A 26157-nucleotide genomic window follows, 5' to 3' on the forward strand; every position below is an offset into this window, starting at 1 on the left:
GAGATGGTTAATACTTAGGCGATTCTGGATCGCAGCTAAGCCCCCGAGTGTGACGTGAAGTGCACACTCGGAGAAGGTTAATACTTAGGCGATTCTGGATCGCAGCTAAGCCCCCGAGTGTGACGTGAAGTGCACACTCGGAGAAGGTTAATACTTAGGCGATTCAGGATCGCAGCTAAGTTTTTCTTTTTGAGACCGGAGTCTGCGACCACGAAAGAACTTTGAACCTGCAAAAAACTCAATCTGCTTTATATTATTTCACCAACACTTGTTCTTTACATTGCTTCAGTCGACGGTCACGTGTAGAAGCATTTGAGGAGATCTCCGTTCCATGCTCGCGGCTCATCTATCTCCCTGTCGATGTTGTAGAGTCTGTATGCCCCATTGTTCAGCACCTTGGAGATGATGAAGGGTCCTTCCCAGGTAGGAGCTAACTTGTGAGGTCTTTGCTGATCTACTCGGAGCACAAGGTCGCCTGCTTGGAACGTACGACTCCTGACGTGTCGCGCGTGAAAACGCCGCAGATCTTGTTGATAAATGGTTGAGCGAGTCAGTGCCATCTCGCGCTCCTCTTCTAAAAGATCCACTCCGTCTTGCCTTGCTTGTTCTGCTTCGGCTTCGGAGAAGAGTTCGACTCGTGGCGCATTATGAAGCAAGTCACTCGGAAGGACCGCTTCTGCTCCATAAACGAGGAAGAACGGTGATCGCCTTGTAGATCTGTTCGGGGTTGTGCGAAGTCCCCAAAGCACTGAAGGTAGCTCGGTAACCCAAGCGCCAGCGGCATGTCCTATCTCTCGTAGGAGTCGGGGCTTCAAACCTTGCAAAATAAGTCCGTTTGCCCGCTCTGCTTGTCCATTGGACTGAGGATGCGCCACGGAAGCAAAATCCACTCGGATGCCTTGGCTTGTACAGAAACCTTTGAATCTGTCCGAGTCAAAGTTTGTCCCGTTGTCCGTGATTATGCTGTGAGGTACACCGAATCTGAAGATGATGTTCCTGACAAACTTGACGGCTGTTGAGGCATCGAGCTTCTTGATGGGCTTCGCTTCGATCCATTTCGTGAACTTGTCGACTGCCACCAACAGATGTGTGTATCCACCTTGGCCTGTCTTGAATGGGCCGACTGTATGTAATCCCCACACTGCAAACGGCCACACAAGAGGGATCGTCTTCAACACAGACGTCGGCTTGTGGGACTTGTTGGAGTAGAACTGGCAGCCCTCACATCGGTCAACCATATCTTTAGCCATCTCGTTAGCCTGCAGCCAGAAGAAACCAGCCCTGAATGCCTTGGCGACGATTGCTCTCGAAGAAGCGTGATGACCGCAGGTCCCCGAGTGAGTATCCTCCAGAATCAGCTGCCCCTCCTCTGGGGAGATGCATCGTTGAAGAACGCCTGAGATACTTTCTTTGTACAATTGGCCATCAATGACAGTGAACGACTTCAACCTGCGGACTATCTGCCTGGCCTGGACTTCGTCTTCTGGTAGTTCCTGCCTCAGGATATATGCAATGATCAGCACAGTCCAATCGGGGATGACGGCAAGAATCTCCATGACCAGGTCAACCACAGCAGGTACATCGACTTCAGTCAGATCCGTTGAACTCTTTGGTTGTACTGGCTCCTCTGTGAAATGATCTTCTTTGACTGAGGGAAGGTGGAGGTGCTCGAGGCAGACGTCACTCGGGACTGGTCTCCGAGTGGATCCGAGTTTTGCCAACTCATCAGCTGCTTGGTTCTTCAGTCTTGGAACATGGTGAAGTTCTAGACCTTCAAACTTCTTCTCAAGCTTCCTCACTGCATTGCAGTATGTAGTCGTGGTGGGGTTCCTGACGTCCCACTCTTTCATCACTTGATTGACCACCAAATTCGAATCGCTGTAGACCATCTGGCGACGGACGCCGAGTGAGATGGCCATACGCAACCCGTAGAGGAGAGCTTCATACTCTGCCTCGTTGTTGGAGGAATCGAAGTGTATCTGTAGCACGTACTTGAGCTTGTCGCCCTTTGGCGATATGATCACAACACCAGCGCCGGAACCATTCAACATCTTGGACCCATCGAAGAACATTGTCCAATGGGCCGAGTAGATGTGGGTCGGTTGCTGTTGATCTACCCATTCTGCTATGAAGTCAGCCAGAGCTTGAGACTTAATAGCTTTCTTGGCCTCGAACTTGATGTCACAGTACAGCATCTCCATCGCCCACTTCGCCACTCGGCCTGACGCGTCTCGATTGTGGAGAATTTCCGACAATGGAGCATCAGAAACGACAGACACCGAGTGGTCTTGGAAATAATGGGCCACCTTCTTCGCAGTCATGTAAATCCCGTAGATAAGTTTTTGATAGTGGGGATACCTCTGCTTGGAAGGAGTCAGGACCTCGGAGACGTAGTACACTCGCCGCTGAACTTTGTACGCTTTGCCTTCTTCTTCTCGTTCGACTGTAAGAACAGTACTGACGACTTGATTTGTAGCCGCGATATACAAAAGAAGGGGCTCTTTACTGAGCGGAGCAGTAAGAACCGGCTGGGTGGAAAGTAGGACTTTGAGGTCGTCGAATGCGACTTGGGCTTCATCTATCCTCTCGAAAGTATCTGATTTCTTCATGAGTCGGTACAGAGGAAGCGCTTTCTCGCCGAGTCGACTGATGAACCTGCTCAAAGCCGCTAGGCAACCCGTGAGCCGTTGAACGTCGTGTATTCTGACCGGCCTCTCCATTCGGACGATGGTCCCGATCTTTTCGGGGTTGACATCGATCCCTCGTTTGGAAATGAAGAAACCGAGTAACTTTCCGCTGGGAACACCGAATGAACATTTGGCGGGGTTGAGCTTGATATCGTACCTACGAAGGTTGGCGAATGTTTCTGCCAAGTCAGTCAGCAGGTTGGAACCTTTGCGTGACTTGACTACGATATCATCCATGTACGCCTCCACATTCCGACCGATCTGGTCGAGGAGACATTTTTGGATCATGCGCATAAAGGTAGCTCCTGCATTCTTCAAACCGAATGGCATAGTGATGTAGCAGAAGCACCCGAATGGGGTGATGAAGGCTGTTTTTAACTCATCGGGACCATACAGACGGATCTGATGATAGCCCGAGTAGGCATCAAGAAATGACAGACGCTCACAACCCGCAGTCGAATCGACAATTTGATCTATGCGGGGGAGCGAAAAATGGTCTTTCGGGCAGACCTTATTGAGATGCTTGAAGTCGATGCACATTCGGAGCGACTTGTCTTTCTTGGGCACCATGACAACATTGGCGAGCCACTCGGAGTGGTGAACCTCGCGAATGAAGTTGGCTGCCAACAGCTTGGCCACCTCTTCCCCGATTGCCTTCCTCTTGTGCGCGACGGACCGGCGCAGGCGCTCTCGGACAGGCCGAGCAGTGGAATCCACGTGCAGTCGGTGCTCAGCCAACTCCCTGGGTACACCTGGCATGTCAGAGGGTTTCCATGCAAAGATGTACCAGTTCTCACGGAGGAATTGGGTGAGCTCGGCTTCCTATTTAGGATCGACGGTGGTGGAGATGTTCGTCGGGGCAGCAGTGGCGTCCGTCGGGTGGATGCTGACCTTCTTCGTCTCTCCCGCCGACTGAAATGCAGACTCTGAAGCTGGCTTCTTCGAGCGCATCAGGTCGGCGGGGTCGACTGTTTTCTTGTACTCGTCCAGCTCGAGGACGGCCATCTGCTGGTCGGCGATTCTTGATCCCTGCTGCAGACACTCTTCAGCCCGCTGCCGATTGCCTGTGATAGTGATTACGCCCTTCGGGCCTGGCATCTTCAGCTTCAGGTATACGTAACATGGACGGGCCATGAAGTGCGCATACGCTCGGTGACCCAGAATTGCGTGATAAGCGCTCTGGAAGTCAACCACTTCGAACGTCAGCTTTTCCTTGCGGAAGTTCTTGTCGGAGCCGAAAACGACGTCCAACGCGATTTGGCCGAGTGACGACTCCGTGGAACTGCATGCTGCTCTCGCTGAGTTTGGCCATCAGGATGCCCATCCCCTTGAGTGTGTCGGCGTATATGATGTTCAAGCCGCTGCCGCCATCCATGAGGACTTTGCGCAGTCGGACTCCTTCTACCACCGGGTCGACGACCAGAGCCTGTCTCCCCGGGGTGGGTACATGTGCCGGATGATCCGACTGGTCGAAAGTGATCGCAGTCTGAGACCATTTGAGGAACTTGGGGTTGGTAGGGGTGGCCATGTTCACCTCTCTGTTCACCAGCTTCAGTCGGCTCTTGCTCTCGACTTCAGCAAAGATCATCAGGGTTGCATGGACTTGGGGGAACGGATCCTCCTTATCCTCCTCATCCTGTTCATGGCCCTTCTCACTCGGTTGCCCTTCGCTGAACCCCTGGATCAGGAGGCGACACTATCGAGTGGTATGCTTCGCATATATGGGGTTGCCCTCTTCATCCATCTTCGTATGAACCGGACATGGCTGGTCCAGGATGGGGTTATTGAACTGCTTCTTCTTGGGGGTGAACTATGCCTTCCCTTTTCCCTTGAACTTGGCATTGGTTACGGCTGCAGCTTCTGCTTGCGGAGCGGTCGGAGCTTTCTGCTTCTGTTTCCGAGTGTTGCCCCCATCTCCATCAGTGACTGTTTTGTGCTTGCCGCTTCGGATGCGGTCCTCTTCTTCGCCATTTGCATAGCGTGTTGCTATCTCCATCATCTTGCTCATGGAGATGTCGCCTGTTCGACCGAACTTCAGGTATAGATCCCCGTACCGCACGCCCGCCTTGAAGGCGCAGACTACTTGATGCTCGGTGACGTTCTCCACCGTGTGGTAGAGAGTTGTCCAACGCTGGATGAAGTCGCGCAGGGGCTCGTTCTGCTTCTGGACGCAGTGTTGGAGCTCCACGAGGCCAGCAGGGCGCTTGCACGTCCCTTCGAAGGTCCCGATGAACACCCGGGCCAGATCTGCCCAGCTGTAGATGCTAGAGGGGGCCAATTGGTTCAGCCACGCTCGCGCCGAGCCGTCGAGCATCAGAGGGAGGTGTTTCATGGTGACATGGTTGTCCCCCCCTCCGATCTGGACTGCCACTCGGTAGTCATCCAGCCACGTTTCTGGCTTGGACTCTCCTGTAAACTTGCTAATTCCCGTCGCCAATCGGAAGTTGGGAGGGATGTCAGCCGAACGGATGGCTCGACTGAAACACTCGAGACCAGAAACGATGGCCCTGTTTCCACTCGGACGGTCAATATCGCGACCATCGCGGTGGGCCCGGCCCCTGTCGACCCTCCGCTGGGCGATATGCCCTCTTGCGTCGGGCCTTGGGTCGTAGGTGTCACTGACTGAACGCCTATCATCATGATGTCGGGGCCTGTAGGGCCCACCCCGTGGAGGGGTGCGTGAACGACGGCGATCTTCATGATTTATGGAACGTCTGCCTCCTCTCTGCCGCTGATGGGAACCTGGGCTGTGAACTGACCGATGCGTATTCGCATGAACAGAACTATTATAGATCCTGTTGTGCAAATGGGAGACCGCCGAATTCTGCTGCTACGCCGTGTGCAACAGGGCTCGGATCTGCTCGATCCCTCTACAGCCTCTGAATCAGTCGGCTGGAGGGAATCGGCTATCTTAGCAGCTGCAACCAAGTTGAGGAGGGGTGCGCGGAATAGCTCCACGTTGCTCCGCCGAGTGTGCCGACTGGCAGAACGGCGAGGTGGACGACGCGCGCCGGACGCTTCGCCAATCTCGTGCTCGTTCCGGTCAGCTTGACGGGGGTCTTCATGGGAATTGGCCATGTGTACTTCTGCTGCAGGCCCGCGACCCGCGTACTCGGAAGGAAACTTAGTCGGAACCGAGCCCGAGCGCTGGGACGGCGGGGCAACCACAACTGACTCTAGAACCGCCACTTGTGAAGATGCGTTGTGGCGCGCCTGGGCGTGTTGCACCCAACGCTGGAGCCGCGGACGGCGGGACCACTTGACGCGACGCGTGACGGTGGTGTAGGTCGACACCGGAACCGATTGCTGGAGAAGAAGAATGCCGCGGTTGGCGCACGGAAGTGCGTAGCCCCGCGACGGGGAAGTGCCTCGACATCGAGGGGCGCATCCCGAAGCCACGCCGAATCGTCAATGATGAAGGTGAGAGCACCGAAGAAGATCTGGTGACCCATGCTCGAATCTCCACCGGACGACATGACGAAAGGAAGTAGTCGCAAACTCGCCGGAAGTCACTTAGACGCGTGCCCCACGGTGGGCACCAACTGTCGTGGGTATAAGCCTGACAGTAGATGTGTAGGGTACGAAAAGGATGGGCAGAGTCCTAGCTACGGCGAGAATGTATGAGTTCAGGCCCCTCTATGGTGGAGGTAATAGCCCTACGTCTCAGTGCTCAAGGAGCTTGTTGTCGAGTGGAAATATGGAATACAATGAGTTGCTAACCCCTCTACCAGTGGGGGAGGGTGGCTTATATAGAGTGCGCTGCCCTCCACAACGGTTCCGGTACAGGGGTGGAGTAGTGGGGATTGAATGTGTACGTCACAGGTAACGTACGCCTTGAATGCTAATAAATGCACCTGGGAACGTACGACCGTTTCCCTCCAGGGGGGTTACGATGTACCGAGTGGTATCCTGTCGGTTAGCTTGATATCCTCCGAATGTTAATCTTCGACTGGATGGTCGAGGACCTGTTACCGACTGCATGATGGGGACTCCTTAATTCAGTCGGAACTGACTAAGGGCCTTGTCCTTTGTGAGGGGTAGTCCTTGGGTAGGACCTACATGACATGCCTATGACCGTACCCTAGGACTATAACACCATCATGAGGCAAGATGACCATTTCCCCAGATACCATTACTATCATTGCCATGCTAGTTTTATCGCTTCTATCGATTATGTCTCGTTGCCTACCACATGTTAAATATTAGCCTCTCAAGAATGCCATGAAAACCTTCAATCTGTTCAACCTAGCAAACCACTGATTGGCTATGTTACCGCTTGCTTAACCCTGTGTTAGCGTTGCTAGTTGCAGGTGCTTTGCTTCCATGTGAAAGCATGGGTTCCTTGTTATATCACCCTATTAAATGCTATTTAATTTAATGCACCTATATACTTGGTAAAAGGTGGAAGGCTCGGTCTTTCTAGCCTGGTGTTTTGTTCCACCTTTGCCCCCTTAGTTTCTGGCTACCGGTGTTATGTTCCATAATTGAGTGCTCCTAACACGATCGGGGTTGTTATGGGCACCCCCTTGATAATTCGTTTTAGATTAAAGCTGGTCTGGCAAGGCCCAACATTGGTACTACATTTGCCTAATCACCTAATAAAATTGCATAGAGACTTTCCGGACCCCGAGGATAATTTAATCACCCCCCCGGGCCAATGCTCCGCATGAGTGTTGGTCCACCCACCTAGCAGTCGGCGGTGCCACCTCGGGGCAACTCGAGGTTTGGCTACCGTCCACTATGCATAGACGGTGTGTCCTGAGAATGAGATACGCGGCTCCTATCGGGTTCATCGACACACCGGGTGGCCTTGCTGGATTAGTTTTACCTTCGACGAGATATCTTGTGCATCGGGATTCCGGTGATGCTTTGGGTAATCTCAGAGTTGAGGTTTTCCACTAGGGAATCCGACGAGATCGCGAGCTTCGTGATTGAGGATTTCTATACGGCTTGTGGTAATTTGTGATGGACTAGTTGGAGCACCCCTGCAGGGTTAAATCTTTTCGGAAAGTCGTGCCCGCGGTTATGTGGCAACATGGAAACTTTGTTTAACACTGGTTCTAGATAACTTAAAGTTAACTTAATTAAAATATGCGAACCGTGTGCGTAACCGTGACTGTCTCTTTCGTGAGTTCCTTCTCCGATTGAGGACACGGTGGGGTTATGTCTGACGTAGGTAGGTGTTCAGGATCATCCATTTGATCATAAGTAGTTCACGTCCGTTATGCGTAGATCTTCCCCTTCTTATTTCTTGTACTCGTAAGTTAGCCACGAAATATATGCTTATCCGCTGCTACAACCTCACCACTTAACCTTGCCTCACCTAATAAGCTTTGCTAGTCTTGATACCTTTGGAAATGAGATTGTTGAGTCCCGTGTGGCTCAAAGATTACTACAACACTAGTTGCAGGTACATGTAAAGGTTACTTGACGCGAGCGCGTTGATTGTTCAGTTGGAGTTGCGTCTTCTTCTTCTTCTTCATCGATCTAGGATGGGTTCCACGCCGGCAGCCTGGGATAGCAAGGATGGACGTCGTTCTTATTTTCTCGTTTGTTTTCGTCCGTAGTCGGACCCTGCTCTTACTCTTGATGATTATGTAATGTACTGATGTGACTCTGATGTAGCTTGTGGCGAGTGTAAGCCAATTCTATTATATATCTTTTTTTCCAGTACATGTACTTGTAACGATATCCATTCTTGCGATATGACGAGATGCGCTTCTATCCCTGACGAGGCCTTCGTGCCAAATTGAGGATAGGGTCGCATCTTGTACGTGACAAGTTGGTATCAGAGCAGTACTGACCTAGGAGCCCCCTTGATTGATCGAACTTGGCCGAGTCTAGTAAAAAACTACTATGAGTCTAGTTATATATCAGAGAGTAGGATTCTTTTTTCTCCTCTTCTATGCTCTGGTGAGGAATCTTGACGTATATTTAATTCTACTCCTCTTCTCACTCAAATTTTTTTAGGATCATGCGGATATTTTTGGAATCTATATGATGCCGATGTGACGGAGTTCTGTCTTGGTGCCTCCTATCTGCTTTAAGTTTCAGGGGAGTTGAGCTCCAGGGGATTCTTGAGCACATAGTTATCATTCAGATTTCTTTGTATCTCACGACGAAGGATGTTCGTAATTGCTTCAATACTAGTAGCGGTGAGATAACCCCGATGTCCCCAGTACTGGTGCAGATTGTTCGGGAGTACTGCCATACTTTGTATCGTTGTGATCACGAGGGTCTGTTGTAGATGAAGGTCCGAGATTCTGGTTGTGTGTTGACGGATGTGATACAGGTGACGGGTTAGTATAGGAGTTGTGTGATATTACTCCTTTTATCCGTGAACCAGATTGCATGACCAGATATTTCAGGAATTCATAGGTGGGAATTCAAGTAGTTGCTTATAGGACAATTTTCCAACAAATGCATGATGTTAGGTTGGGGTTCGACATCTAGTGGATTCCTGTCAACGAAAATATCGGACGAAATCTCTCTCATGAGTTTGTTCTGGCTTGTTTCATAAGCCTCTCCCTTTGTTTTGTTGACTGTGGTAATTTGTGTTGCTTCGATGTCAAGTGGTGATTTCATACCTTTCCAAGAGGTGTTCTCATATTTTTATGTGAATGCTAATCCTTTTGCTTAATCAATTGTCGTATCAATTCTTGTCAACCGGAGTTGTCATGTTATTTCCATTTCAACCAGAGTCATCGTATCAAGTCTTTTCAACCGGTGTGCTTCTTTTCAGTGTATTCAATCCTCTAAAATATTTGCAGATCATTCTCTCAATTATTTCCAGAGTTGTCTCATCTATCTCAAGTTGTCTTTGTTTTCCCCCACCCTCCCGCCCTTTTTCTCAGTGATTCAATTTTCATCCAAGAGTTTTCTTTTCAGTGATGCTTCCACTATCTCTTCTTCCTTTTGTACCCGGTGATTTGTTGTGAAGATTCTCATGAGCTTCATGTTCATCTTTGTTCATTCTTGTCATCTTTTTTGGTGAATTTAATTTAATTATCCGTGTTCATTGTATCCTATTCATCCTTGTATTTTTTTCCCATGTTGGAAATTCTCATCAGTCTTCTTATTGTCATTTCTCTCTATTCCATCCGGAGCGTTGAAGTTATCTCAGTATTTTTTGTTTTTAATCTTTTCAATTATTTCGAGGTGCTCAACCTCATCTAGTTTTATTTATACCGGTGCAATATCAATCTTTCTAGCAATCTTTTCTAACGGTGGTTCCTTGAGTGGGCCCATAACCCACAGGTTTTCCCAGGATCTTTCCTCGCTCTTTTAATCTTTTCCCGGAGATCTCTAATTATTCCAACTATGACGTAAGTATGTATTTCGTCAATCTTATTCCTTCTTCAAGATCTATTTGAATTAATTCTCAGATTTGGCTCAACCTTTCATTCTTCTTTATTCCGGAGTATCTCAGTATTCTTGGTGTTGTTCTCGTCATCATTCTCAGCTTGCAATTCGAACGAGTGTTTCTCTCAAATCTTGGTTCATTCTCTTGCAGATTCATCATTTAGCTTGGTGCGTCATCTTATTTGTTCCAATAATGAGTAATCGCTTTCTTGCTATCCGGTGCTTTTCTGAGTTGTTTTCATTCTCGATCCTCCGAAGGCCATCATTTCAGAAGATTCTTCGTTCTCAGCTTTCAGCTTTCATCCTCAATTCTTCTCAATTGTTGTCTCTTCGTTCGTCTCTCGGTTATTCCGGTGCCTTGTTCTAGTTTTTCTCTCAGGTGGCTCGTGATCTCTTCGTTCTCTTGTATCTCCATTAATTCGTGGTGTTCCCATTTATTTGTGAATTCTTACCGGTGCTTTCTTCAATCATACTTCAAGTGATGCTTATCTATGTGCCTCTTCAAGATTCATTTCTAGAAGAATAAGTGATATGCTAAATCCGTTGCTTGTCATAAATCAAACTTGATGAAGGATAGGCATAACATAATTCTTATTCTTATCCATAGTGGTTTCAATTCTTCTTCCGGAATGGCTCACGATATCAATTCCTTTTTCTCAAGTGTGCTTATCTTTTCTTTTCCGGAGTTCCAAGTTTTCTCAAGTATCTCTTTGTGAGGCTTCATCTAAATCATGGCAAGGTCATAATCTTATTCTTTTCTACCTTCATATCGTTACATCATTCATTTGTATACGGACGCTCGTCTTGGTGGTTCTTCAAGGATGTGATTTTTCTCAAAGTGTTCTTCAAGATTCCTGTTGGAGTACCTCAAGTATCCTTTCTCTTGCATTTCTATGTGCAATTGTTCTTCCTTTATCCTTTGAGGTGGTATTATATCATTCTTGTTAGTGTAGGAGTCTCGAAGAGATTGTATTTCAAGTATGAGATAATTAAACCCACCAATTCTATGATCATGAGATATTTTCAACCCATGATTTCTTCCTTGAGTTATCTTGGTTTGGATTTCACCTAAAGCTTTTCCTATGGATTGCTGCTATCATGGTGCTTGTCATTAATCCAAGTTCTCAATGTATCCTCTTGGTGTAAGAAATTGTTCATATCTTGTTTCTCCCAATCAATCCTTGTTTCTGTTAGTGGCTGGTTGTAAATCATTAGTTTGAAAGATTTCCATAAGCCCACTACTATCTTGTTCTTCTCGTTGTTGTTTTTCCAACAACTCCGTCCAATTCTTCTTGCAAGGGTGCTTGTCAAGCTCATTTGAGATAGTAGTTGTCATTCTTTTCTGCATTCTCTTCTTTCGCTTGAGCTAATTCCTATTCTATTGTTCTGGAGGCATTGTGATGTTGCTCTTTTGGTTCTATTGTGTTGTTCTATCAAGATCATGGTGTTCCCTTGTTCTATTTAGTTGTTTGTTATGTATATTGTCAATTTCTACCATCTTATCGAGTTTTTTGTCCCATTTTCCTACCGAAGTGCTGCCGAAATTTTCGTGAATCCTTGCTTCTTTCTCTTACCATCCCTCATCTCTTTGCAACCTTCAAGGATCGTTGGTTTCACTCGTCTGTCAAAGAAGCCACTAAGTTTTACCTCTTGCTTTCTCATCCTCTCCCCCTTTCATTCTTGGATCTCGGGGCAAGATCCTCTTGTAGTGTAGGAGAGTTGTGACAGCCCGATGCCGACGTTCCAGAAGATTCCCCTTCTTTTCCGTTTCCGTCGTGTGGGTATTTTTATTTGTTGCATCATCATCGCATCATGCGCATCATCAACATTGCATCGGCATATCCGTTGCCGCCAGTTTTTCAAACTTGCATCCGTTGTTAGTTGCCGGTTCTCGTCGTTGTCCGTTCTGAGCCCGACCGCACTCGCACGCGCCCGCGGCATCGTTCGAAACCCTGTTTTAAAAGTGTGCATAAAACTTTCTCTGACCGGGTTGAGATTTGACGTGCGGTCTTATTTTAATATAGCTACGCCACCTGTCCAATTTTGTCGCGATCGGAGTTCGTCTGGTACCCGAACGGTCGACCCTAGCGGCTCCGTATTCGGTCTACTGTCGGACATGTGTTGGTGTTTTAAAAATTCATTGCCGCGCTGCCCGTTCTCCCTCTCGTCTTCGGATAACCACTCTACACGGCCTCGTAACCGTTCCCGCGTTCGAAATTACCCGAATCCGACCGCACGGTTGGATCCGGGTCGAGATTTCACTAAACTAGCCCCCATTTGTCTATATATAGTTCCCTAGTGCAGTTTAGGCAGCCAACCCCCCATCCACCTCGATTTCCGCGCCGCCCACCTAACCCTAGCCGCCACCCCAGCACTCTCTCTCCCACCGGCTGCCGGGCCTGCCCGAGCCCGGGTCAGGCCCGCCCGAAACCCATCTGGGCCCAAGCGCCGCCGCACCTCCCTGCCCGAGCTCCTGCCCGAGCTCCTCCCACTGCGCCACGAGCCCCGCCGCCCGCGCCTCGCCGCAGCCCGGCTGGCCGCCTCCCGCGCCGCAGCCGCAGCTGGCCGCCGCCTTGCCTCCCCACCGCCGGCAACCCCCGCCAGGTCCGGCCGCCGCCTCGCGCCACCTCTACTCGCGCAGCCGCCTCCCCGCGCAGCCATGGCGTCGCCAGCCTCCGCGTCGCATCCGGCCAGGGACCGACTCGATCCGGCCCGAGAACCCGCCGCCTCGACTGCCCCGGCGCCTGCGGCGCTCCTTCACCGGAGCCCCATCCCGGCCGCCGCCAGGGCTACCGCACGGGAGGACGAGGGCAACCCCCGTGCCGCTCGACCGCCTCCCCGCAACCCCAGCTTGGCCTCGCCAGGCGCGCCCCCGGCCGAGTTCGCCCGTGCGTGCAGCGCCGAGGCCTTCGGCCCAGTCGGCTCCCGAGGCCCAGCTCTCGCCAGCCAAGGTGAGCCCGCGAACCTATTCCGCGCCCATGGCGTTTGTTAGCAATGATGCGCCCTAGTTTCGGCCCGATAGCATTAGGCCCGATATTATAATTATTTTTAGAGTTTTCGGAATTAATTAAATTCCAGAAAAATATGTAGATGTTAATACGTCCGTAACTTTTTACCCGTGTGTCGGATCGGAGCGAGTAATATATGGATTTCGTGTATTTTTGCGCGTAGATTACGTTGGTGCAACTTGCATATTTGTTTGATTTAGTTTAGGGTGCCTAATGCCTAGGTTTATGTGCTGTCTAGATAGGATATTGCCATAGCTATTTCTCGCGCGTGTCCGGGTTGCTCGTATGCCATAGATAAAATTCCCATGTTTTAGGAACCTATTTTCCATGTATTTTAGAGCGGTCAATTGTATTTTTGCGTGTAGGGATTTGCTGTTAGTTTATTTTTCCGTGTATAGGTTATTTTTCTCGCATTTACGTGTGGCGTTATTTTCGTGTTGCAACCCCACATATTTTATATGTTTTCGCGGTAGAAAAATCCCATGGATTTTTTTGTGCAACTAGTTTTAGCTCTTGAGTAAATTAGTTCGTGCGATATTTTGCCATGTTGCCCTCTTGTCTATTTCGTAGGATTTATTCCGTGCTTCGTTTGATTAAGTTGTCAACTAGGGAGTTGTTCTTGGGTGTTTAGACTAGCCCCTGATATTTTTGGTTGCAATAGAAATGCATGTTTAGGCGTGGTTTGATTGCCCTCAAGTTGCTAGAAATAGTGCTGATTTGGAGGAGCTGAAATATTTCTAAGTCTGAGATCTGTTATATTTTGTTGCTGTCTTGTCTTGCTTGTATCTTGTGAACTGTAGCTCTTTTGAGGTTGGTCCAATGGAGTTAGTTGTATCCCTTGTGTTTGTCTAGCATGTTGTAAATTTTCATGCCATTTGAAGTCCAGTAGCTATTGGTTTTTCTGCTGTCAATATGCCTTCAGACCGAAAACTGCACTTTCATGAAGTGTAATTTTCACTAAGTCTGAAATAGTGGTGAGAAGCCATTTTGTGACTTCTTTTCCTAGTTATCCATGATGCCATGCTAGTTGTTGTTAGTTGTTTATTGTAGTGCTTCTTTCCCTCTTTCGTGTCATGCCTTGGTTGAGTAGATTGGAGTTGTGTAGCTCGTAGTTGTCGGGTGTAGAAAATGCTATGTGGCTGATTTTGGCAGTTTGTAGTGATTTCTTGTTTTGCTCATAGTTGTTGAACAGTAGCTCCGATTTGATCGTGTCCTAGATGAAACTTGCTTAGAATCTTGTGTAGTTTCATTTTCTCTTTCTGGTTGTATATTTTGAAGTGCTCGTGTCCGTCGTTGCACACATATTGCATTCATGCCATCATATCTTACGGTGCTTGTAACTTTTGATCCGTAGCTCCGTTGGAGAAGTTCTCTATGTGTAAATTGCTTGTCTCGACGCGTAGAATCACGTGAACCTATTTGTTTTGCTGTTTAACAACTAATTAAATGTGTTAGTTTAGATCTGGACAGAATTGTGAATTAACGTGTGAGGTCGTCTCAGAGGTGCTTATGTCATTTCCGACCTCATTTAAAATGCCTAGAAAGGTAGTTTAATTACGCTTCACCTCTTGCCATGTTTAACCACATTTAATATTGCCGTGTACCTAATCGGGATAGTACTAAATAATTAGACGTGGAGTTTCGTCGATATGCAACTCGTTGCATATCGAGCTTCACTTAATGTGTAGTGTTTGGTTGTTGTGTTTGTCATGCCTTGCATTAGACCGTTCATGCATCATATGTGTTGTGCATCATGTGGTGTATATCGTGTGTTGATGCTTGTTTCCGTTTCCCTCTGTCTCGATAGAGTTCTGCAAGCGTGTCAGATGTGAGGACCGTTCGACTACATCGGTTCGTCTGCTTCACGGAGTCATTCTTCTTCCAAGCGGGATCTCATGCAAGATGACCATTTCCCCAGATACCATTACTATCATTGCCATGCTAGTTTTATCGCTTCTATTGATTATGTCTCGTTGCCTACCACATGTTAAATATTAGCCTCTCAAGAATGCCATGAAAACCTTCAATCTGTTCAACCTAGCAAACCACTGATTGGCTATGTTACCGCTTGCTTAACCCTGTGTTAGCGTTGCTAGTTGCAGGTGCTTTGATTCCATGTGAAAGCATGGGTTCCTTGTTATATCACCCTATTAAATGCTATTTAATTTAATGCACCTATATACTTGGTAAAAGGTGGAAGGCTCGGTCTTTCTAGCCTGGTGTTTTGTTCCACCTTTGCCCCCTTAGTTTCCAGCTACCGGTGTTATGTTCCATAATTGAGCGCTCCTAACACGATCGGGGTTGTTATGTGGGCCCCCTTGATAATTCGTTTTAGATTAAAGCTGGTATGGCAAGGCCCAACATTGGTACTACATTTGCCTAATCACCTAATAAAATTGCATAGCGACTTTCCGGACCCCGAGGATAATTTAATCAACCCCCCGGGCCAATGCTCCGCATGAGTGTTGGTCCACCCACCTAGCAGTCGGCGGTGCCACCTCGGGGCAACTCGAGGTTTGGCTACCGTCCACTATGCATAGACGGTGTGTCCTGAGAATGAGATACGCGGCTCCTATCGGGTTCATCGACACACCGGGTGGCCTTGCTGGATTAGTTTTACCTTCGACGAGATATCTTGTGCATCGGGATTCCGGTGATGCTTTGGGTAATCTCAGAGTTGAGGTTTTCCACTAGGGAATCCGACGAGATCGCGAGCTTCGTGATTGAGGATTTCTATACGGCTTGTGGTAATTTGTGATGGACTAGTTGGAGCACCCCTGCAGGGTTAAATCTTTTCGGAAAGTCGTGCCCGCGGTTATGTGGCAACATGGAAACTTTGTTTAACACTGGTTCTAGATAACTTAAAGTTAACTTAATTAAAATATGCGAACCGTGTGCGTAACCGTGACTGTCTCTTTCGTGAGTTCCTTCTCCGATTGAGGACACGGTGGGGTTATGTCTGACGTAGGTAGGTGTTCAGGATCATCCATTTGATCATAAGTAGTTCACGTCCGTTATGCGTAGATCTTCCCCTTCTTATTTCTTGTACTCGTAAGTTAGCCACGAAATATATGCTTATCCGCTGCTACAACCTCACCACTTAACCTTGCCTCACCTAATAAGCTTTGCTAGTCTTGATACCTTTGGAAATGAGATTGTTGAGTCCCGTGTGGCTCAAAGATTACTACAACACTAGTTGCAGGTACATGTAAAGGTTACTTGACGCGAGCGCGTTGATTGTTCAGTTGGAGTTGCGTCTTCTTCTTCTTCTTCATCGATCTAGGATGGGTTCCAGGCCGGCAGCCTGGGATAGCAAGGATGGATGTCGTTCTTATTTTCTCGTTTGTTTTCGTCCGTAGTCGGACCCTGCTCTTACTCTTGATGATTATGTAATGTACTGACGTGACTGATGTAGCTTGTGGCGAGTGTAAGCCAATTCTATTGTATATCTTTTTTTCCAGTACATGTACTTGTAACGATATCCATTCTTGCGATATGACGAGATGCGCTTCTATCCCTGACGAGGCCTTCGTGCCAAATTGAGGATAGGGTCGCATCTTGGGCGTGACAAGTTGGTATCAGAGCAGCACCGACCTAGGAGCCCCCTTGATTGATCGCACTTGGCCGAGTCGAGTCTAGTAAAAAACTACTATGAGTCTAGTTATATATCGGAGAGTAGGATTCTTTTTTCTCCTCTTCTATGCTGTGGTGAGGAATCTTGACGTAATATTTAATTCTACTCCTCTTCTCACTCCAAATTTTTTAAGGATCACGCGGATATTTTTGGAATCTATATGATGCCGATGTGACGGAGTTCTGTCTTGGTGCCTCCTATCTGCTTTAAGTTTCAGGGGAGTTGAGCTCCAGGGGATTCTTGAGCACATCGTTATCATTCAGATTTCTTAGTATCTCAGAACGAAGGATGTTCGTAATTGCTTCAATACTAGTAGTGGCGAGATAACCCCGATGTCCCCAGTACTGGTGCAGATTGTTCGGGAGTACTGCCATACTTTGTATCGTTGTGATCACGAGGGTCTGTTGTAGATGAAGGTCCGAGATTCTGGTTGTGTGTTGACGGATGTGATACAGGTGACGGGTTAGTATAGGAGTTGTGTGATATTACTCCTAGTATGCGTGAACCAGATTGCATGACCAGATATTTCGGGAATTCATAGGTGGGAATTCAAGTAGTTGCTTATAGGACAATCTTCCAACAAATGCATGATGTTAGGTTGGGCTCGACATCTAGTGGATTCCTGTCCACGAAAATATCGGACGAAATCTCTCTAATAGTAGTCATGTGAATTTGGTATTCGTTCGATATTTTGATGTGTTGTATGTTGTTTTTCCTCTAGTGGTGTTATGTGAACGTCGACTACATAACACTTGACCATTATTTGGGCCTATTGGAAGGCATTGGGAAGTAGTAAGTAGATGATGGGTTGCTAGAGTGACAGAAGCTTAAACCTAGTTTATGCGTTGCTTCGTAAGGGGCTGATTTGGATCCACTAGTTTAATGCTATGGTTAGACTTTGTCTTAATTCTTCTTTTGTAATTGCAGATGCTTGCGAGAGGGGCTAATAATAAGTGGTATGCTTGTCCAAGTAAGGGCAGTACCCAAGCGCCGGTCCACCCACATATCGAACTATCAATGTAAAGAACGTGAATCATATGAACATGATGAAAACTAGCATGACAGAAATTCCCGTGTGTCCTTGGGAGCGTTTTTCCTCCTATAAGACTTTGTTCAGGCTTGTCCCTTGCTAAAAAAGGGATTGGGACACTTTGCTGCACCGTTGTTACTTTTGTTACTTGCTATTTGCAATGAATCATCTCACCACACAACTACTTGTTACCGATAATTTCAGTGCTTGCAGATATTACCTTGCTGAAAACCACTTGTCAGATCCTTGTGCTCCTCGTTGGGTTCGACACTCTTACTTATCGAAAGGACTACGATAGATCCCCTATACTTGTGGGTCATCAAGACTCTTTTATGGCACCGTTGCCGGGGAGTGAAGCACCTTTGGTAAGTGGAACTTGGTAAGGAAACATTCATATAGTGTGCTGAAACTTATTGTCACTTGTCACTATGGATACTAATCCTTTGAGGGGCTTGTTCGGGGTATCTTCACCTCGAAAGGAAGCACAAATAGTTGCTCCTCAACCTGCTGCACCTACTGAAAATATTTGTTTTAAATTTCCTTCGGGTATGCTTGAGAAACTTCTGGCTAATCCTTTTACAGGAGATGGAACATCACATCCAGACTTGCATCTAATCTATGTAGATGAATTTTATGGTTTATCTAAGCTTGCAGGTTTGCCCGAGGATGAGGTCACGAAGAAGGTCTTTCCTTTATCTTTGAAGGATAAGGCGTTGACATGGTATAGGCTATGTGATGATACTCGATCATGGGACTACAATCAGTTGAAATTGGAATTTCATCAAAAGTTTTATCCTATGCATTTAGTACATCGTGATCGGAATTATATTTATAATTTTGGGCCTCGTGACAGAGAAAGCATCGCTCAATCTTGGGGAAGGCTTAAATCAATGTTATATTCATGCCCCAACCATGAGCTCTCGAGAGAAATTATCATTCACAACTTGTATGCTCGGCTTTCTCATGATGATCGCACCATGCTTGACACTTCTTGTACCGGTTCTTTTATGGAGAGTGATATTGACTTCAAATGGAATTTATTGGAGAGAATTAAATGAAAGTCTGAAGATTGGGAGCTTAAAGAAGGTAAGGAGTCAGGTATGAATTTCCAGTTTGATTGCATTAAATCCTTTGTTGAAACAAATACTTTTTGTGACTTTAGCGCTAAGTATGGACTTGACTCTGAGATAGTAGCTTCATTGTGTGAATCATTTGCTGCTCATGTTGATCTCTCCAAAGAGAAGTGGTTTAAATATCCCCCTCCTTTAGAAGTCAATATAGTTAAACCCAATCCAGTTGAAGAGAGAGTCATTGCCTATAATGATCATGTTGTCCCCAGTGCTTACATTGAGAAACCACCTTTCCCTGTTAGGATGAAGGATCATTCTAAAGCTTCAACTGTGATACGTAGAGGCTACATTAGAACACCTACACCCCCTGAGAAAATTAGAGTTGAACCTAGCATTGCTATTATCAAAGATCTTCTGTCCGACGACGTTGAGGGACATAATATCCACTTCTGTGAAGATGCTGCTAGAATTGCTAAACCTCACGCTAGAGACAAAATAGGCCTGTTGTTGGCACGCCTGTTGTTTCTGTTAAGATAGGAGATCATTGTTATCATGGTTTATGTGACGTAGGTGCTAGTGTTAGTGCGATACCTCAATCCTTATATGATGAAATCAAAGATGAGATTGCACCTATTGAGATAGAGCCTATTGATGTCACTATTCAGCTTGCCAATAGAGATACTATCTGCCCTGTGGGAATTGTTAGGGATGTTGAAGTCTTGTGTGGTAAAACAAAGTATCCTGCTGATTTCCTCGTTCTTGCTACCACCCAAGATAGATTTTGTCCCATCATATTTGGCATACCTTTTCTTAATACCGTCAATGCTCATATTGATTGTGAGAAGCAAACTGTCACTGTTGGTTTTGAAGGTGTGTCCCATGATTTCAATTTCTCCAAGTTTGGTAGACAACCTCATGAAAAGGAGTTGCCTAGTAAGGATGAAACTATTACCTTAGCTTCCATTGTCGTGCCTCCTACGGATCCCTTAGAGCAATACTTGCCTGAGCATGAAAATGATATGCATATGGATGAAAGGGATGAGATAGATAGAGTTGTCTTAGAACAATATCCTATCCTTAAGAATAATCTGCCTGTTGAACTGCTTGGGGATCCACCCCCACCAAAGGGTGATCCTGTGTTCGAGCTTAAATAGTTGCCTGATACTCTTAAGTATGCTTATCTCAATGAAAAAGAGATATATCCTGTCATAATTAGTGCTAGCCTCTCAGAGCATGAAGAAAAGAAATTACTAAAAACTCCGAGGAAGCACCGTGCTCTATTGGATATACTCTTGATGATCTTAAGGGCATTAGCCCCACTCTATGCCAGCACAAGGTTAAAGCTGATCTTGATTCCAAACCAGTTGCTGATCATGAAAGGAGATTAAATCCTAAGATGAAAGAGGTAGTAAGAAAAGAAATACTAAAGCTCCTGGAGGCAGGAATTATCTATCCTATAGCTCATAGTGATTGGGTGAGTCCGGTGCATTGTGTCCCTAAGAAGGGAGGCATTACCGTTGTCCCTAATGATAAGGACGAATTGATCCCATAGAGGATTATTACTAGTTATAGGATGGTGATCGATTTTAGAAAATTGAATAAAGCCACTAGGAAAGATCATTAAACTTTGCCTTTTATCGACCAAATGCTAGAAAGACTGTCTAACGACACACACTTCTGCTTTCTAGATGGTTATTCTGGTTTCTCCCAAATACCATTTGCACAATCTGATCAGGAGAAAACCACTTTCACCTGCCCTTTCGATACCTTTGCTTATAGACGTATGCCTTTTGGCTTATGTAATGCACGTGCCACCTTTCAAAGATGTATGATGGCTATATTCTTTGACTTTTGTGAAAAGATTGTCGAGGTTTTCATGGATGACTTCTCTGTCTACGGGTCTTCTTTTGATGATTGCCTCAGCAACCTTGATCGGGTCTTGCAGAGATGTAAAGACACCAATCTTGTCTTGAATTGGGAGAAGTGCCGCTTTATGGTTAATGAAGGCATCGTCTTAGGACATAAAATTTCTAAAATAGGTATTGAAGTCGATAAGGCTAAGGTTGATGCAATCGAGAAAATGCCATACCCCACAGATACCAAAGGTATAAGAAGTTTCCTTGGTCATGCTGGTTTCTATAGAAGGTTCATTAAAGACTTCTCTAAGATTTCTAGGCCTCTTACTAATCTCTTGCAAAAGGATTTTCCTTTTGTTTTTGACGATGATTATGAGGAAGCCTTCGAAATACTTAAGAAGGCTTTGATAACTACACCTATTGTTCAACCACCTGATTGGAACTTACCTTTTGAAATCATGTGTGCTGCTAGCAATTATGCTGTTGGTGCTGTCCTAGGGCAAAGAGTTGATAAAAAGTTGAATGTTATTCACTATGCTAGTAAAGCTCTAGACAGTGCCCAAAGAAACTATGCTACTACGGAAAAGGAATTTTTAGTAGTCGTGTTTGCATGTGAAAAGTTCACGTCTTACATAGTTGATTCCAAAGTCATTATTCACACTGATCATGGTGCTATTAAGTACCTCATGGAGAAGAAAGACGCTAAACCTAGACTTATCAGATGAGTTCTCTTGCTACAAGAATTTGATTTGCACGTTGTCGACAGGAAGGGTGCTGATAACCCCGTAGCAGATAACTTGTCTAGGTTGGAGAACGTTGTTGATGACCCACAACCTATTGATGATAGCTTTCCCGATGAGCAATTGAACGTCATAAATGCTTCACGTAGTGCACCGTGGTATGCTGATTATGCAAACTATATTGTTGCCAAATATATACCACCTAGTTTCACATACCAGCGAAAGAAGAAATTCTTCTTTCACTTGAGACATTACTTTTGGGATGATCCTCACCTTTATAAGGAATGAGTAGATGGTGTTATTAGACGTTGTGTACCTGAACATGAACAAGGACAGATCCTACAGAAGTGTCACTTCGAGGCCTATGGAGGACACCATGCGGGAGATAGAACTGCACACAAGGTATTGCAATCAGGTTTCTATTGGCCCACTCTCTTCAAGGATGCCCGTAAGTTTGTCTTGTCTTGTGACGAATGTCAAAAAATAGGTAATATCGGTAAACGTCAGGAAATTCCTATGAACTATTCACTTGTCATTGAACCATTTGATGTTTGGGGCTTTGGTTATATGGGACCTTTTCCAAAATCCAACGGGTATACTCATATCCTAGTTGCTGTTGATTACGTCACTAAGTGGGTAGAAGCTATCCCCACTAGTAGTGCTGATCACAACACCTCTATTAGGATGCTTAAAGAAGTTATTTTCCCTAGATTTGGAGTCCCTAGATATCTAATGACCGACGGTGGTTCACATTTCATTCATGGTGCTTTGCGTAAAACGCTTGCTAAGTACGATGTTAACCATGGAATTGCGTCTCCCTATCAACCCCAGTCTAGTGGTAAAGTAGAGCTAAGCAATAGAGAGATTAAACTAATACTGCAAAAGACTGTCAACATGTCTAGAAAGAATTGGTCTAAGAAGCTCGATGATGCACTATGGGCTTATAGAACTGCCTATAAGAATCCCATGGGCATGTCCCCATACAAAATGGTGTATGGTAAAGCATGTCATTTACCTCTTGAGCTAGAGCATAAAGCTTATTGGGCAATCAAAGAGCTCAACTTTGATTTCAAACTTGTTGGTGAGAAGAGGTTATTTGATATTAGCTCGCTTGATGAATGGAGAACTTAGGCATATGAAAATGCCAAGTTGTTCAAAGAAAAGGTTAAGAGGTGGCATGATAAGAGGATACAAAAATGTGAGTTCAATGTAGGTGATTATGTCTTGCTATATAATTCTCATCTAAGATTCTTTGCAGGCAAGCTTCTCTCTAAATGGGAAGGTCCCGATATTGTTGAGGAAGTAAATTGTTCCGGTGCTATCAAGATCAACAACACGGAAGGTAATTGTCCGAGAGTGGTAAATGGGCAGAGAATCAATCATTATATCTCAGGTACTCCCATAAATGTTGAGAGCAATATTATCATTACCATAACACCGGAGGAGTACATAAGGGATATTTATCAGCCTGTCTCAGACTCCGAAAACGAAGAGGTATGTGATTCGGTAAGAAAACTGACTCCAAAACTTTTCCCGTAGTAATTTTCCTCCATTTTGGAATATTTGAAAAAATAGAAAATTTAAAGTAGTCCAAAAAGTGCACGAGGAGGCGACAAGCCTGCTAGGCCCGACCTACCCCCCTGGCCGGGCCTGGGTGGCTTGTGGCCACCTCGTGCGCCTCCCGGACTCCGTTTTTGTGCGGAGTACTCCTTCTGGTCTGGAAAAAATCATTATATATTCTCCCGAAAGGTCTGACCCTCGTATCATGCAAATTTCCTCTGTTTTCGTTTCGAGCTTGTTTTTTGTCGCAGATTTAGAGCAAGATGTCGTCTCAGGAATCTGTGGGGGAGAACCACCTCCCTCAAGTCTATGGAGAAGTATATGCTGATCTGAAAAGAATGGAAGTCATGGAGGCCAGGGAAAGGCTACCTAAAGAAACCAAGGGAAAAACTAAGGAGAAGAATCAGGCATGGGACGAAGTGCAATCTGTGCTCAACAAGGAAGAAGTTGAGTAAGTCGATTTCCTCCAACCCTACCTCCACCTACTGTCTCCATCCTTGATTGAACTCTTGAGGTTTTGTGAAACAACTCGTGCTCGCAATACTTATCTCACTCGTGAAGTTGTTTTGCTAGATAAACATATCACAGATCTCCAGGGTATAAATCAAATATTGATGGCCCTCTTGGAATCAAAGATTGCAACAACTCCACCACCATCACCTCCAAAGGAAGACAACTGAGCATGGGTATGGGCAATCCCCTTGGCTTGTTCCAAGCTTGGGGGAGTTGTCCTGGTATCGTATCACCATCACATCTTTTGCCTTTACCTTTTTTTAGTTTGTTCCTTTTTAGTTTTCGCTTTCTCCAGGAGAATAAAGGTCTTAGTGTTTTAGGCTTGAGTTTTGCTTTGTGTCACCCCCAATGTATTCGATCTCGTGAGCCATATAATAAAGAGTATCTTAGTTGAAGGGCTTTGCCTCTTGCCATGATCAAAAGATTGAGAAAGAACAAAAGCATGAAAGATCATGTAGTGATCTTATGGGAAGTGATGGCTTCACATATAAAAAGAATGATGATTGAAACTTGTTGAGGGTAGACAAACGTAGACCTTGGTCATTGTTGCAATTAATAGGAAGTGATAAAGAAGGAGAGGTTCACATATAAATATATCATCTTTGACACCATCTATGATTGTGAACACTCACCAGACTATTACATGCCTAGAAGTAGATGTTGGACAAGGAAGGCAACATAATGAATTGTGTTTACTTGGTTCCGAACAATGTTATATGATTAGAGATCCCTTAGCATGTGACGATTGCTTCCACCTCATGTTAGCCAAAACTCCCGCACCAAGTAGAGTTACTACTTGTGCATCCATAAACCTTCAACCCAGTTTTGCCATGAGAGTCCACCATACCTACCTATGGATTGAATAAGATCCCTCAAGTAAGTTGTCATCGGTGCAAGCAATAAAAATTGCTCCCTAATATGTATGATCTATTAGTGTGTGGAAAATAAGCTTTGTACGAACCTGTGATGAGGAAGGCATAAAAGCGACAGACTGCATAATAAAGTTCTTTATCACATGAGGCAATATAAAGTGACGTTCCTCCGCACTAAGAGGACACGCATCCAAACCTCAAAAGCGCATGACAACCTCTGCTTCCCTCTGCGAAGGGCCTATCTTGTACCTTTACTTTTTTCCCTTGAAAGAGTCATGGTGATCTTCACCAATTCCTTATTTTGCCTTTATCTTGGCTAACGTCATATGCTAGGGAAAGATCTATATTCATATGTCAACTTGGAAGTAAGTATTCATGAATTATTATTGTTGACATTACCCTTGAGGTAAGTGGTTGGGAGGTGAAACTATAAGCCCCCATCTTTCTCTGTGTCCAGGTAAAACTTTGATCTCATGAGTACCACGTGAGTTGTAGAAATTGTAGAGAACGAAAGGATGATTGAGTATGTGGATTTGCTTTACAAGCTCTTATTTGACTCTTCCTGATGTTGTGATAAATTGCAATTGCTTCAATGACTAAAGGCTATCAGTTGTTAATTCTCGATAAGGTTCTTGATCCATGCTTTACTTTGTGAAGGAATTGTCACTTTGGCATGAGAGATTATATGTTGGTATTGCTGTTCTAATTATGATCATGATGCGTGCATGTTCGTATCTTGTTTTGTCGACACCTCTCTCCCTAAACATGTGGTCATGTTTATAGATCTAGGCTTTCGCTTGAGGACAAGCGAGGTCTAAGCTTGGGGGAGTTGATACGTCCATTTTGCATCATGCTTTCATGTTGATATTTATTGCTTTTTGGGCTGTTATTTCACTTCACGGTACAATACTTATGCCTTTTCTCTCTTATTTTATAAGGTTTACATGAAGAGGGAGAATGCCGGCAGCTGGAATTCTAGTCTGAAAAGGGAGCAAGTTTGAGATACCTATTCTGCGCAACTCCAAAAGCCGTGAAAATCAACGGGGAATTATTTTGGATTTTATAAAAAATACTAGGCGGAAGAAGTACCAGAGGGGCGCCACCAAGAGGCCACAAGCCTGCCAGGCCCGGCCTACCCCCCTGGCCGGGCCTGGGGGGCTTGTGGGCCCCCTGTTGCCCCTCCGGCGCTCATCTTTTGATATATGAAGGGTTTCGTTCCAGAAAAAAATCAAGAGGAGGCTTTTCGGAGGATTCGCCGCTGCGAGGAGGCGGAACTTGAGAAGAACCAATCTAGAGCTCCGTCACGACGATCCTGCCGGGGAAACTTCCGCCCCGGAGGGGGAAATCGTTGCCATCGTCATCACCAACACTCCTCTCATCGGAGGGGACTCATCACCATCAACATCTTCATCAGCACCATCTCATCTCCAAACCCTAGTTCATAACTTGTAACCAATCTCCGTCTCACGACTCCGATTGGTACCTGTAAGGTTGCTAGTAGTGTTAATTACTCTTTGTAGTTGATGCTAGTTCGATTACTTGGTGGAAGAGTTTATGTTCAGATCCTTGATGCTACTCATTACCTCTCTGGTCATGAATATTATTATGCTTTGTGAGTAGTTACTTTTGTTCCTGAGGACATGGGATAAGTCATGCTAATAGTAGTCATGAGAATTTGGTATTCGTTTGATATTTTGAAGTGTTGTATGTTGTTTTTCCTCTAGTGGTGTTATGTGAACGTTGACTACATAACACTTCACCATTATTTGGGCCTATAGGAAGGCATTGGGAAGTAGTAAGTAGATGATGGGTTGCTAGAGTGACA

This window comes from Hordeum vulgare, chromosome 2H, assembly GCF_904849725.1.
Source record: "Hordeum vulgare subsp. vulgare chromosome 2H, MorexV3_pseudomolecules_assembly, whole genome shotgun sequence".
Taxonomy (NCBI): Eukaryota; Viridiplantae; Streptophyta; class Magnoliopsida; order Poales; family Poaceae; genus Hordeum; species Hordeum vulgare.